The following is a 13,780-nucleotide window of genomic DNA, read 5'->3' as shown; positions in this document are numbered from 1 at the left end:
TGTCTGTTATATATTATTATTATTGTATAAAAACACGGAAAAACGAGCCCTTAGGTATACACTTCTTTCCTTATTCATTGCCGAGGGTCTCGTACTGGCAGACTTAGTGCCTTGAGGGGTTATGCGAGAGACTATTGGTCAGCTGCCCACTCGTAACAAGTTCACGTGCTGCGTGAGGCCAAACAGGCTCAAAAAGAGTGTGCCCCACTCACCGCCGGGGCTACTGGTGGCGCTGACTCATACTCCTACATTTATTTCACATATAAACCCTATAAAGTGGCCGGGGAGATAGCTCTCGTGGTAACTCAGTGGTAGAGCCTCGAACGCATGATTCGAAGGTCACAAGCTCAGATTCTACGCACAGCAAATTATCTTTTCACCCATTTTTCTTCGTATTTACAGTACAATTTGGTCTAATGTCTTGCCCTATACTTTCCTTGGCAATATTATCGGTTAGATGTCATTTTTATTGTTTAAAAACACGGAAAAACGAGCCCTTAGGTATACACGTTTTCTTTACTTATTAACGAGGGTCTCGTACTGGCAGACTTAGGGCTTTTATTTTGTATACGAGAGACTATTGGTCAGCTGCCTACTCGTAATACGTTCACATGCTACGTGACGCCAATTAGGCTCAAAAAGAGTGTGCCATGCTCGCCGCTATGGCTACTGGTGGCGCTGACTGACACTTCAACGTTTAATTCACATATAAACCCTATAAAGTGGCGGGGGGGGGATAGCTGTCGTGGTAGCTCAGTGGTAGAGCATTGAACGCCATTCGAAGGTCGCAGGTTCAAATCCTGCCCACGGCAAGTTATCTTTTTCCCAACTTTTCTTCGTATTTACAATAAAATTTGGTCTACTATCTTCCCCTATAATTTCCTTGGCATAATTGTCCGTGAGATCTCATTATTATTGTGTAAAAACACGGAAAAACGACCACTTAGGTATACACGTTTTCTGTACTTAATAATGAGGGTCTCGTACTGGCAGACTTAGTGCCTTTAGTTGTATACAAGGGACTATTGGTCAGCTGCCTACTCGTAACACGTTCACGTGACGCCAATTAGGCTCAAAAAGAGTGGGCCACACTCGCCGCCATGGCAACTGGTGGTGCTGACTGACACTTCAACGTGTAATTCACATATAAACCCTTTAAAGTGGCTGGGGAGAAAGCTGCTGTGGTAGCTCAGTGGTAGAGCATTTACGTCAATCGAAGGTTGCAGGTTGGGATCCTGCCCACGGCAAGTTATTTTTTCCCCAAGTTTTCTTCGTATTTACACAAAAATTCGGTCTTCTACCTTCCCCTATAATTTTCTTGGCATTATGGTCTGTGAGATCTCATTATTTTTTGTAAAAACACGGAAAAACGAGCCCTTAGGTATACACTTCTTCCCTTATTCATTAACGAGGGTCTCGCACTGGCAGACTTCGTGCCTTTAGGTTGTATACAAGGGACAATTGGTCAGCTGCCCATTCGTAACACGTTCACGTGCTACGTGACGCAAAACAGCCTCAAAAAGAGTGTACCACACTCGCCGCCACGGATAATGGTGACACTGTCTGACACTCCCACGTTTATTTCACAAATAAACCCTAGAAAGTGGCCGGGGGATAGCCGTCGTGATAAATCAGTGGTAGAGCATTGAACACGTCATTCGAAGGACGCCGGTTCAGATCCTGCCCATGTCAAGTAATTTTTTCGCCCACTTTTCTTCGTATCTACATTACAATTTGGTCTAATATCTTCCCCTATATTTTCCTTGGCATTATTGTCTGTTACATCTCAATATTATTGTGTAAAAACACGGAAAAACGAGCCCTTAGGTATAAACTTCTTCCCTTATTCATTTACGAGGGTCTCGTACTGGCAGACTTCGTGCCTTTAGGTTGTATACGAGGGACTATTGGTCAGCTGCCTACCCGTAACACGTTCACGTGCTACGCGACGACAAAAGCCTCAAAAAGAGTGTACCACACTCGCCGCCATTGCTACCGGTGACGCAGACTGACACTCCCACGTTTATTTCACAAATAAACCTTATAAAGTGGCTGGGGGGATAGCTGTCATGGTAAATCAGTGGTAGAGCAATGAACACGTCATTCGAAGGTCATAGGTTCAGATCCTGCCCATGGCAAGTAATCTTTTCACCCACTTTTCTTCTTATCTACATTACAATTTGGTCTAATATCTTCTTGTATACTTTCCTTGGCAATATTGTATGTTAGATCTCCTTAATATTGTGTGAAAACACGGAAAAACGAGCACTTGGGTATACACTTCTTTCCTTACTCATTAACGAGGGTTTCTTAATGGCAGACTTAGTGCCTTTAGGCTGTATACGAGGGACTTTTGGTCAGCTGCCCACTCGTAACACGTTCACGTGCTACGTGACGCCAATTAGGCTCAAAAAGAGTGTGCCACACTCGCCGCCATGGCTACTTGTGGCGCTGACTGACACTTCTTCGTTTAATTCACATATAAACCCTATAAAGTGGCTGTAGGACAGCTGTCGTGGTAGCTCAGTGGTAAAGCATCGGACGCGTCATTCGAAGGTCGCAGGTTTGGATCCTGCCCACGGCAAGTTCTTTTTCACCCACTTTTCTTCGTATTTACATTACAATTAGGTCTAATATCTTCCCCTATACTTTTCTTGGCATTATTGTCTGTTACAGCTCAATAATATGCTGTAAAAACACGGAAAAACGAGCCCTTAGGTATACACTTCTTCCCTTATTCATTAACGAGGGTCTCGTACTGGCAGACTTAGCACCTTTAGGTTGTATACGAGGGACTATTGGTCAGGTGCCCACTCGTAACAAGTTCACAAGCTAGGTGACGCCAAACCGGCTCAAAAAGAGTGTACCACACTCGCTGCCATGGCTACTGGTGGCGCTGACTGACACTCCCACGTTTAATTCACATATAAACCCTATAAAGTGGCTGGGGGAATAGCTGCCGTGGTAAATCAGTGGTAGAGCATCGAACGCGTCATTCGAAGGTCGCAGGTTTGGAGCCTTCCCACGGCAAGTTATCTTTTCACCCACTTTTCTTCATATACATTACCATTTGGTGTGATATCTTCCCCTACACTTTTCAAGGCATTATTGTCTGTTATATATCATTATATTGTTTAAAAACACGGGAAAGCGAGCCCATAGGTATACACGTTTTCTTTACTTATTAACGAGGGTCTCGTACTGGCAGATTTAGTGCCTTTAGGTTGTTTACGAGAGACTATTGGTCAGCTGCCCACTCGTAACACGTTCACGTGCTACGTGACGCCAATTAGGCTCAAAATGAGTGTGCCACGCTCGCCGCCATGGCTACTGGTGGCGCTGACTGACTTTCCACGTTTAATTCACATATAAACTCTATAATGTGGCGGGGCGATAGCTGCCGTGGTAGCTCAGTGGTAGAGCATTGAACACGTCATTCGAAGGTCGCAGGTCCAGATCCTGCCCATGGCAAGTAATCTTTTCACCCACATTTCTTCGTATTTACATTACAATTCGGTCTAATATCTTCTCGTATACTTTCCTTGGCATTATTGTCTGTTAGATCTCATTTTTATTGTGTAAAAACACGGGAAAACGAGCCCTTAGGTATACACGTTTTCTTTACTTATTAACGAGAGTCTCGTACTGGCAGCTTTAGTGCCTTTAGGTTGTATACGAGGGACTATTGGTCAGCTGCCTACTCGTAACACGTTCACGTGACGCCAATTAGGCTCAAAAAGAGTGGGCCACACTCGCCGCCATGGCTACTGGTGGCGCTGACTGACACTTCAACGTGTAATTCACATATAAACCTTTTAGAGTGGCTGGGGGGATAGCTGTCGGGGTAACTCAGTGGTAGAGCATCGAACGTGTCATTCGAAAGTCGCAAGCTCAGATCCTACGCACAGCAAGTTATCTTTTCACCCACTTTTCTTCATATTTACAGTACAATTTGGTCTAATGTCTTGTCCTATACTTTCCTTGGCAATATTGTGTGTTAGGTCTCATTTTTATTGTTTAAAAACACGGAAAAACGAGCCCTTAAGTATACACGTTTTCTTTACCTATTAACAAGGGTCTCGTACTGGCAGACTTAGTGCCTTTGGGTTGTATACGAGGGACTATTGGTCAGCTGCCTACTCGTAACACGTTCACGTGCTACGTGACGCCAGTTAGGCTCAAAAAGAGTGTGGCACACTCACCGCCATGGCAACTTGTGGCGCTGACTGACATTTCAACGTTTATTTCACTTATAAACCCTATAAAGTTGCTGGCGGGATAGCTGTTGTGGTAGCCCAGTGGTAGAGCATTGAATGTCATTCGAAGGTCGCAGGTTCGAATCCTGCCCACGGCAAGTTATCTTTTTCCCAACTTTTCTTCGTATTTACAATAAAATTTGGTCTACTACCTTCCCTATAATTTCCTTGGCATTATTGTCTGTGAGATCTCATTATTATTGTGTAAAAACACGGAAAAACGAGCACTTAGGTATACACGTTTTCTTTACTTATTAACGAGGGTCTCGTACTGGCAGACTTAGTGCCTTTAGGTTTTATACGAGGGACTATTGTTCAGCTGCCTACTCGTAACACGTTCACGTGCTACGTGACGCCAATTAGGCTGAAAAAGAGTGTGCCACACTCGCCGCCATGACTACTGGTGGCGCTGACTGACACTTCAACGTTTAATTCACATATAAACCCTATAGAGTGGCCGGGGGGATAGCTGTCGTGGAAACTCAATGGTAAAGCATCGAACGCGTCATTCGAAGGACGCAGATTTGGATCTTGCCCACGGCTAGTTCTTTTTCACCCACTTTTCTTCGTATTTGCATTACAATTTCGTCTAATATCTTCCCCTATACTTTCCTTGGCATTATTGTCTGTTACATCTCAATATTATTGTGTAAAAACACGGAAAAGCGAGCCCTTAGGTATACACTTCTTCGCTTATTCATTAACGAGGGTCTCGTACTGGCAGCTTTAGTGTCTTTAGGTTGTATACGAGGGACTATTGGTCAGCTGCCTACTCGTAACACGTTCACGTGACGCCAATTAGGCTCAAAAAGAGTGCGCCACACTCGCCGCCATGGCAACTGGTGGTGCTGACTGACACTTCAACGTGTAATTCGTATATAAACCCTTTAAAGTGGCTGGGGAGAAAGCTGTTGTGGTAGCTCAGTGGTAGAGCATTTATGTCAATCGAAGGTTGCAGGTTGGGATCCTGCCCACGGCAAGTTAATTTTTTCCCAAGTTTTCTTCGTATTTACACAAAAATTTGGTCTACTACCTTCCCCTATAATTTTCTTGGCATTATGATCTGTGAGATCTCATTATTTTTTGTAAAAACACGGAAAAACGAGCCCTTAGGTATACACTTCTTCCCTTATTCAATAACGAGGGTCTCGTACTGGCAGACTTCGTGCCTTTAGGTTGTATACAAGGGACAATTGGTCAGCTGCCCATTCGTAACACGTTCACGTGCTACGTGACGCAAATCAGCCTCAAAAAGAGTGTACCACACTCGCCGCCACGGATAATGGTGACACTGTCTGACACTCGCACGTTTATTTCACAAATAAACCCTATAAAGTGGCCGGGGGGATAGCTGTCGGGGTAACTAAGTGGTAGAGCATCGAACGTGTCATTTGAAAGTCGCAAGCTCAGATCCTACGCACAGCAAGTTATCTTTTCACCCACTTTTCTTCATATTTACAGTACAATTTGGTCTAATGTCTTGCCCTATACTTTCTTTGGCAATATTGTCTGTTAGGTCTCATTATTATTGTTTAAAAACACGGAAAAACGAGCCCTTAAGTATACACGTTTTCTTTACCTATTAACGAGGGTCTCGTACTGGCAGACTTAGTGCCTTTAGGTTGTATACGAGGGACTATTGGTCAGCTGCCTACTCGTAACACGTTCACGTGCTACGTGACGCCAGTTAGGCGCAAAAAGAGTGTGGCACACTCACCGCCATGGCTACTGGTGGGGCTGACTCATACTCCTACATTTAATTCACATATAAACCCTATAAAGTGGCCGGGGGGATAGCTGTCGGGGTAACTCAGTGGTAGAGCATTGAACGTCATTCGAAGGTTGCAGGTTCAAATCCTGCCCACGGCAAGTTATTTTTTTCCCAACTTTTCTTCGTATTTACATTAAAATTTGGTCTACTACCTTCCCTTATAATTTTCATGGCATTATTGTCTGTGAGATCTCAGTATTATTGTGTAAAAACACAGAAAAACGAGCCCTTAGGTATACACTTCTTTCCTTATTCATTAACGAGGGTCTCGTACTGGCAGAGTTCGTGCCTTTAGGTTGTGTACAAGAGACCATTGGTCAGCTGCCAATTCGTAACACGTTCACATTCTACGTGACGACAAAAAGCCTCAAAAAGAGTCTACCACACTCGCCGCCATTGCTACTGGTGACGCTGACTGACACTCCCACGTTTATTTCACAAATAAACCCTATAAAGTGGCTGGGGGGATAGCTGTCATGGTAAATCAGTGGTAGAGCAATGAACACGTCATTCGAAGGTCGTAGGTTCAGATCCTGCCCATGGCAAGTAATCTTTTCACCCACTTTTCTTCGTATCTACATTACAATTTCGTCTAATATCTTCTTGTATACTTTCCTTGGCAATATTGTATGTTAGATCTCCTTAATATTGTGTGAAAACACGGAAAAACAAGAACTTGGGTATACACTTCTTTCCTTACTCATTAACGAAGGTTTCTTAATGGCAGACTTATAGCCTTTAGGTTGTATACGAGGGACTTTTGGTCAGCTGCCCACTCGTAACACGTTCACGTGCTACGTGACGCCAATTAGGCTCAAAAAGAATGTGCCACACTCGCCGCCATGGCTACTTGTGGCGCTGACTGACACTTCTTCGTTTAATTCACATATAAACCCTATAAAGTGGCTGGAGGACAGCTGTCGTGGTAGCTCAGTGGTAAAGCATCGGACGCGTCATTCGAAGGTCGCAGGTTCGGATCCTGCCCACGGCAAGTTCTTTTTCACCCACTTTTCTTCGTATTTACATTACAATTAGGTCTAATATCTTCCCCTATACTTTTCTTGGCATTATTGTCTGTTACAGCTCAATAATATGCTGTAAAAACACGGAAAAACGAGCCCTTAGGTATACACTTCTTCCCTTATTCATTAACGAGGGTCTCGTACTGGCAGACTTAGCACCTTTAGGTTGTATACGAGGGACTATTGGTCAGGTGCCCACTCGTAACAAGTTCACAAGCTAGGTGACGCCAAACCGGCTCAAAAAGAGTGTACCACACTCGCTGCCATGGCTACTGGTGGCGCTGACTGACACTCCCACGTTTAATTCACATATAAACCCTATAAAGTGGCTGGGGGAATAGCTGCCGTGGTAAATCAGTGGTAGAGCATCGAACGCGTCATTCGAAGGTCGCAGGTTTGGAGCCTTCCCACGGCAAGTTATCTTTTCACCCACTTTTCTTCATATACATTACCATTTGGTGTGATATCTTCCCCTACACTTTTCAAGGCATTATTGTCTGTTATATATCAATATATTGTTTAAAAACACGGGAAAGCGAGCCCATAGGTATACACGTTTTCTTTACTTATTAACGAGGGTCTCGTACTGGCAGATTTAGTGCCTTTAGGTTGTTTACGAGAGACTATTGGTCAGCTGCCCACTCGTAACACGTTCACGTGCTACGTGACGCCAATTAGGCTCAAAATGAGTGTGCCACGCTCGCCGCCATGGCTACTGGTGGCGCTGACTGACTTTCCACGTTTAATTCACATATAAACTCTATAATGTGGCGGAGCGATAGCTGCCGTGGTAGCTCAGTGGTAGAGCATTGAACACGTCATTCGAAGGTCGCAGGTCCAGATCCTGCCCATGGCAAGTAATCTTTTCACCCACATTTCTTCGTATTTACATTACAATTCGGTCTAATATCTTCTCGTATACTTTCCTTGGCATTATTGTCTGTTAGATCTCTTTGATATTGTGTGAAAACACGGAAAAACAAGCCCTTAGGTATACACGTTTTCTTTACTTATTAACGAGAGTCTCGTACTGGCAGCTTTAGTGCCTTTAAGTTGTATACGAGGGACTATTGGTCAGCTGCCTACTCGTAACACGTTCACGTGACGCCAATTAGGCTCAAAAAGAGTGGGCCACACTCGCCGCCATGGCTACTGGTGGCGCTGACTGACACTTCAACGTGTAATTCACATATAAACCTTTTAGAGTGGCTGGGGGGAGAGCTGTCATAGTAGCTCTGTGGTAGAGCATTTAACGTCATTCGAAGGTTGCAGGTTCGGATCCTGCCCACGGCAAAATATTTTTTCCCAACTTTTCTTCGTATTTACATTAAAATTTGGTCTAATACCTTCCCCTATAATTTCCTTGGCATTATTGTCTGTGAGATCTCAATATTGTTGTCTAAAAACACGGAAAAACGAGCCCTTAGGTATACACTTCTTCCCTTATTCATTAAGGAGGGTCTCGTACTGGCATACTTCGTGCCTTTAGGTTGTATACAAGGGACCATTGGTTAGCTGCCCATTCGTAACACGTTCACGTGCTACGTGACGCAAAACAGCCTCAAAAAGAGTGTACCACACTCGCCGCCATGGCTACTGGTGACGCTGACTGACACTCCCACGTTTATTTCACAAATAAACCCTATAAAGTGGCTGGGGAGATAGCTGTCGTGATAAATCAGTGGTAGAGCATTGAACACGTCATTCGAAGGTCGCCGGTTCAGATCCTGCCCACGGCAAGTTCTTTTTCACCCACTTTTCTTCGTATTTACATTACAATTTGGTCTAATATCTTCCCCTATATTTTCCTTGGCATTATTGTCTGTTACATCTCAATATTATTGTGTAAAAACACGGAAAAACGAGCCCTTAGGTATACACTTCTTCCCTTATTCATTAACGAGGTTCTCGTACTGGCAGACTTCGTGCCTTTAGGTTGTATACGAGGGACTATTGGTCAGCTGCCTACTCGTAACACGTTCACGTGCTACGTGACGCCAGTTAGGCTCAAAAAGAGTGTGGCACACTCACCGCCACGGCTACTGGTGGGGCTGACTCATACTCATACATTTAATTCACATATAAACCCTATAAAGTGGCCGGGGGGATAGCTGTCGGGGTAACTCAGTGGTAGAGCATTGAACGTCATTCGAAGGTTGCAGGTTCAAATCCTGCCCACGGCAAGTTATCTTTTTCCCAACTTTTCTTCGTATTTACATTAAAATTTGGTCTACTACCTTCCCTTATAATTTTCATGGCATTATTGTCTGTGAGATCTCATTATTTTTTGTAAAAACACGGAAAAACGAGCCCTTAGGTATACACTTCTTCCCTTATTCAATAACGAGGGTCTCGTACTGGCAGACTTCGTGCCTTTAGGTTGTATACAAGGGACAATTGGTCAGCTGCCCATTCGTAACACGTTCACGTGCTACGTGACGCAAATCAGCCTCAAAAAGAGTGTACCACACTCGCCGCCACGGATAATGGTGACACTGTCTGACACTCGCACGTTTATTTCACAAATAAACCCTATAAAGTGGCCGGGGGGATAGCTGTCGGGGTAACTAAGTGGTAGAGCATCGAACGTGTCATTTGAAAGTCGCAAGCTCAGATCCTACGCACAGCAAGTTATCTTTTCACCCACTTTTCTTCATATTTACAGTACAATTTGGTCTAATATCTTCTTGTATACTTTCCTTGGCATTATTGTCTGTTAGATCTCTTTGATATTGTGTGAAAACACGGAAAAACAAGCCCTTGGGTATACACTTCTATCCTTACTCATTAACGAGGGTCTCGTACTGACAGACTTAGTGCCTTTAGGCTGTATACGAGAGGCTATTGGTCAGCTGCCCACTCGCAACAAGTTCACGTGCTACATGGCGCCAAACAGGCTCAAAAAGGGTGTACCACACTCGCCGCCATGGCTACTGGGGCGCTGACTGACACTTCCGCGTTTAAATCACATATAAACACTATAAAGTGGCCGGGGGGATAGCTGTCGGGGCAACTCAGTGGTAGAGCATCGAACGCGTCATTCGAAGGTCACAAGCTCAGATCCTACGCACAGCAAGTTATCTTTTCACCCACTTTTCCTCATATTTACAGTACAATTTGGTCTAATGTCTTCCCGTATACTTTCCTTGGCAATATTGTCTGTTAGATCTCATTTTTATTGTGTAAAAACACGGAAAAACGAGCCCTTAGGTATACACGTTTTCTTTACTTATTAACGAGAGTCTCGTACTGGCAGCTTTAGTGCCTTTAGGTTGTATACGAGGGACTATTGGTCAGCTGCCTACTCGTAACACGTTCACATGACGCCAATTAGGCTCAAAAAGAGTGGGCCACACTCGCCGCCATGGCTACTGGTGGCTCTGACTGACACTTCAACGTGTAATTCACATATAAACCTTTTAGAGTGGCTGGGGGGAGAGCTGTCATAGTAGCACAGTGGTAGAGCATTTAACGTCATTCGAAGGTTGCAGGTTTGGATCCTGCCCACGGCAAAATATTTTTTCCCAACTTTTCTTCGTATTTACATTAAAATTTGGTCTAATACCTTCCCCTATAATTTCCTTGGCATTATTGTCTGTGAGATCTCAATATTATTGTCTAAAAACACGGAAAAACGAGCCCTTAGGTATACACTTCTTCCCTTATTCATTAAGGAGGGTCTCGTACTGGCATACTTCGTGCCTTTAGGTTGTATACAAGGGACCATTGGTCAGCTGCCCATTCGTAACACGTTCACGTGCTACGTGACGCAAAACAGCCTCAAAAAGAGTGTACCACACTCGCCGCCATGGCTACTGGTGACGCTGACTGACACTCCCACGTTTATTTCACAAATAAACCCTATAAAGTGGCTGGGGAGATAGCTGTCGTGATAAATCAGTGGTAGAGCATTGAACACGTCATTCGAAGGTCGCCGGTTCAGATCCTGCCCACGGCAAGTTCTTTTTCACCCACTTTTCTTCGTGTTTACATTACAATTAGGTCTAATATCTTCCGCTATACTTTCCTTGGCAAGATTTAGTGCCTTTAGGTTGTTTACGAGAGACTATTGGTCAGCTGCCCACTCGTCACACGTTCACGTGCTACGTGATGCCAAATAAGGTCAAAAAGAGTGTGCCCCACTCACCGCCTGGGCTACTGGTGGCGCTGACTCATACTCCTACATTTATTTCACATGTAAACCCTATAAAGTGGCCGGGGAGATAGCTCTCGCGGTAACTCAGTGGTAGAGCCTCGAACGCATCATTCGAAGGTCGCAAGCTCAGATTCTACGCACCGCAAATTACCTTTTCAACCACTTTTCTTCATATTTACCGTACAATTTGGTCTAATGTCTAGCCCTATACTTTCCTTGGCAATATTGTCTGTTAGAGCTCATTTTGATTGTTTAAAAACACGGAAAAATGAGCCCTTAGGTATGCACGTTTTCTTTACTTATTAACGAGGGTCTCGTACTGGCAGACTTAGTGCCTTTAGGTTGTATACGAGGGACTATTGGTCAGCTGCCTACTCGTAACACGTTCACATGCTACGTGACGCCAATTAGGCTCAAAAAGAGTGTCCCACACTCGCCGCCATGGCTACTGCTGACGCTGACGGACACTCCCACGTTTATTTCACAAATAAACCCTATAAAGTGGCTTGGGGGATAGCTGTCGTGATAAATCAGTGGTAGAGCATTGTGACACGTCATTCGAAGGTCGTAGTTTCAGATCCTGCCCATGGCAAGTAATCTTTTCGCCCACTTTTCTTCGTATACATTACAATTTGGTCTAATATCTTCTCGTATACTTTCTTTGGCATTATTGTATCTTAGTTATCATTATTATTGTATAAAAACAAGGAAAAACGAGCCCTTAGGTTTACACTTCTTTCCTTATTCATTACCGAGGGTCTCGTACTGGCAGACTTAGTGCCTTTAGGTTGTATATGAGAGACTATTGGTCAGCTGCCCACTCGTAACAAGTTCACGTGCTACGTGACGCCAATTAGGCTCAAAAAAAGTGTGCCACACTCGCCGCCATGGCTACTGGTGGCGCTGACTAACACTTCAACGTTTAATTCACATATATACCCTATAAAGTGGCGGGGGGGATAGCTGTCATGGTAACTCAGTAGTAGAGCATCGAACGCGTCATATAAAGGACGCAGATATAGATCTTGCCCGCGGCAAGTTCTTTTTCACCCACTTTTCTTCGTATTTACAATACAATTTGTTCTAATATCTTCTCGTATACTTTCCTTGGCATTATTGTCTGTTAGATCTCCTTAATATTGTGTGAAAACACGGAAAAACGAGCCCTTGTGTATACACTTCTTTCCTTACTCATTAACGAGGGTCTTGTTCTGACAGACTTAGTGCCTTTAGGTTGTATACGAGAAACTATTGGTCAGCTGCCCACTCGTAACAAGTTCACGTGCTACGTGACGCCAAACAGGCTCAAAAAGAGTGTGCCCCACTCACCGCCATGGCTACTGGTGGGGCTGACTCATACTTCTACATTTATTTCGCATATAAACCCTATAAAGTGGCCGGGGGGATAGCTGTCGGGGTAACTCAGTGGTAGAGCATCGAACGCGTCATTCGAAGGTCGCAAGCTCAGATTCTACGCACAGCAAGTTATCTTTTCACCCACTTTTTTCATATTTAGAGTAGAATTTGGTCTAATGTCTTCCCGTATGCTTTACTTGGCAATATTGTCTGTTAGATCTCATTTTTATTGTGTAAAAACACGAAAAAACGAGCCCTTAGGTATACACGTTTTCTTTACTTATTAACGAGGGTCTCGTACTGGCAGACATAGTGCCTTTAGGTTGTATACGAGGGACTATTGGTCAGCTGCCTACTCGTAACACGTTCACGTGCTACGTGACGCCAATTAGGCTCAAAAAGACTGTGCCACACTGGCCGCCATGGCTACTGGTGGCGCTGACTGACACTTCAACGTTAAATTCACATATAAACCCTATAAAGTGGCCGGGGGGATAGCTGTCGTGGTAACTCAGTAGTAGAGCATCGAACGCGTCATTCAAAGGACGCAGATTTAAATCTTGCCCACGGCAAGTTCTTTTTCACCCACTTTTCTTCGTATTTACAATACAATTTGTTCTAATATCTTCTCGTATAGTTTCCTTGGCATTATTGTCTGTTAGATCTCCTTAATATTGTGTGAAAACACGGAAAAACGAGCCCTTGGGTATACACTTCTTTCCTTACTCATTAACGAGGGTCTTGTACTGACAGACTTAGTGCCTTTAGGTTGTATACGAGAAACTATTGGTCAGCTGCCCACTCGTAACAAGTTCACGTGCTACGTGACGCCAAACAGGCTCAAAAAGAGTGTGCCCCACTCACCGCCATGGCTACTGGTGGGGCTGACTCATACTTCTACATTTATTTCGCATATAAACCCTATAAAGTGGCCGGGGGGATAGCTGTCGGGGTAACTCAGTGGTAGAGCATCGAACGCGTCATTCGAAGGTCGCAAGCTCAGATCCTACGCACAGCAAGTTATCTTTTCACCCACTTTTCTTCATATTTACAGTACAAGTTGGTCTGAAGTCTTGCCCTATACTTTCCTTGGCAATATTGTCTGTTAGATCTCATTTTTATTGTTTAAAAACACGGAAAAACGAGTACTTAGGTATACACATTTTCTTCACTTATTAACGAGGGTCTCGTACTGGCAGACTTAGTGCCTTTAGGTTGT

General features: G+C 44.1%; 1 non-coding gene across 1 annotated transcript; it reads left to right on the top strand.

Annotated features, from left to right (window-relative positions):
* Positions 1-742: 742 nt before the first annotated feature.
* On the top strand, positions 743-812 carry TRNAG-GCC (transfer RNA glycine (anticodon GCC)). The gene has a single exon. It is a non-coding gene; the product is annotated as a tRNA-Gly (tRNA).
* The last annotated feature ends 12,968 nt before the right edge of the window (positions 813-13,780 follow it).

This window comes from Rhipicephalus microplus, chromosome 7 (genome assembly GCF_043290135.1).
Source record: "Rhipicephalus microplus isolate Deutch F79 chromosome 7, USDA_Rmic, whole genome shotgun sequence".
Classification (NCBI taxonomy): domain Eukaryota; kingdom Metazoa; phylum Arthropoda; class Arachnida; order Ixodida; family Ixodidae; genus Rhipicephalus; species Rhipicephalus microplus.
The sequence above is the reverse complement of the archived record's forward strand: the minus strand, read 5'-3'. Positions and strand labels throughout refer to the sequence as shown.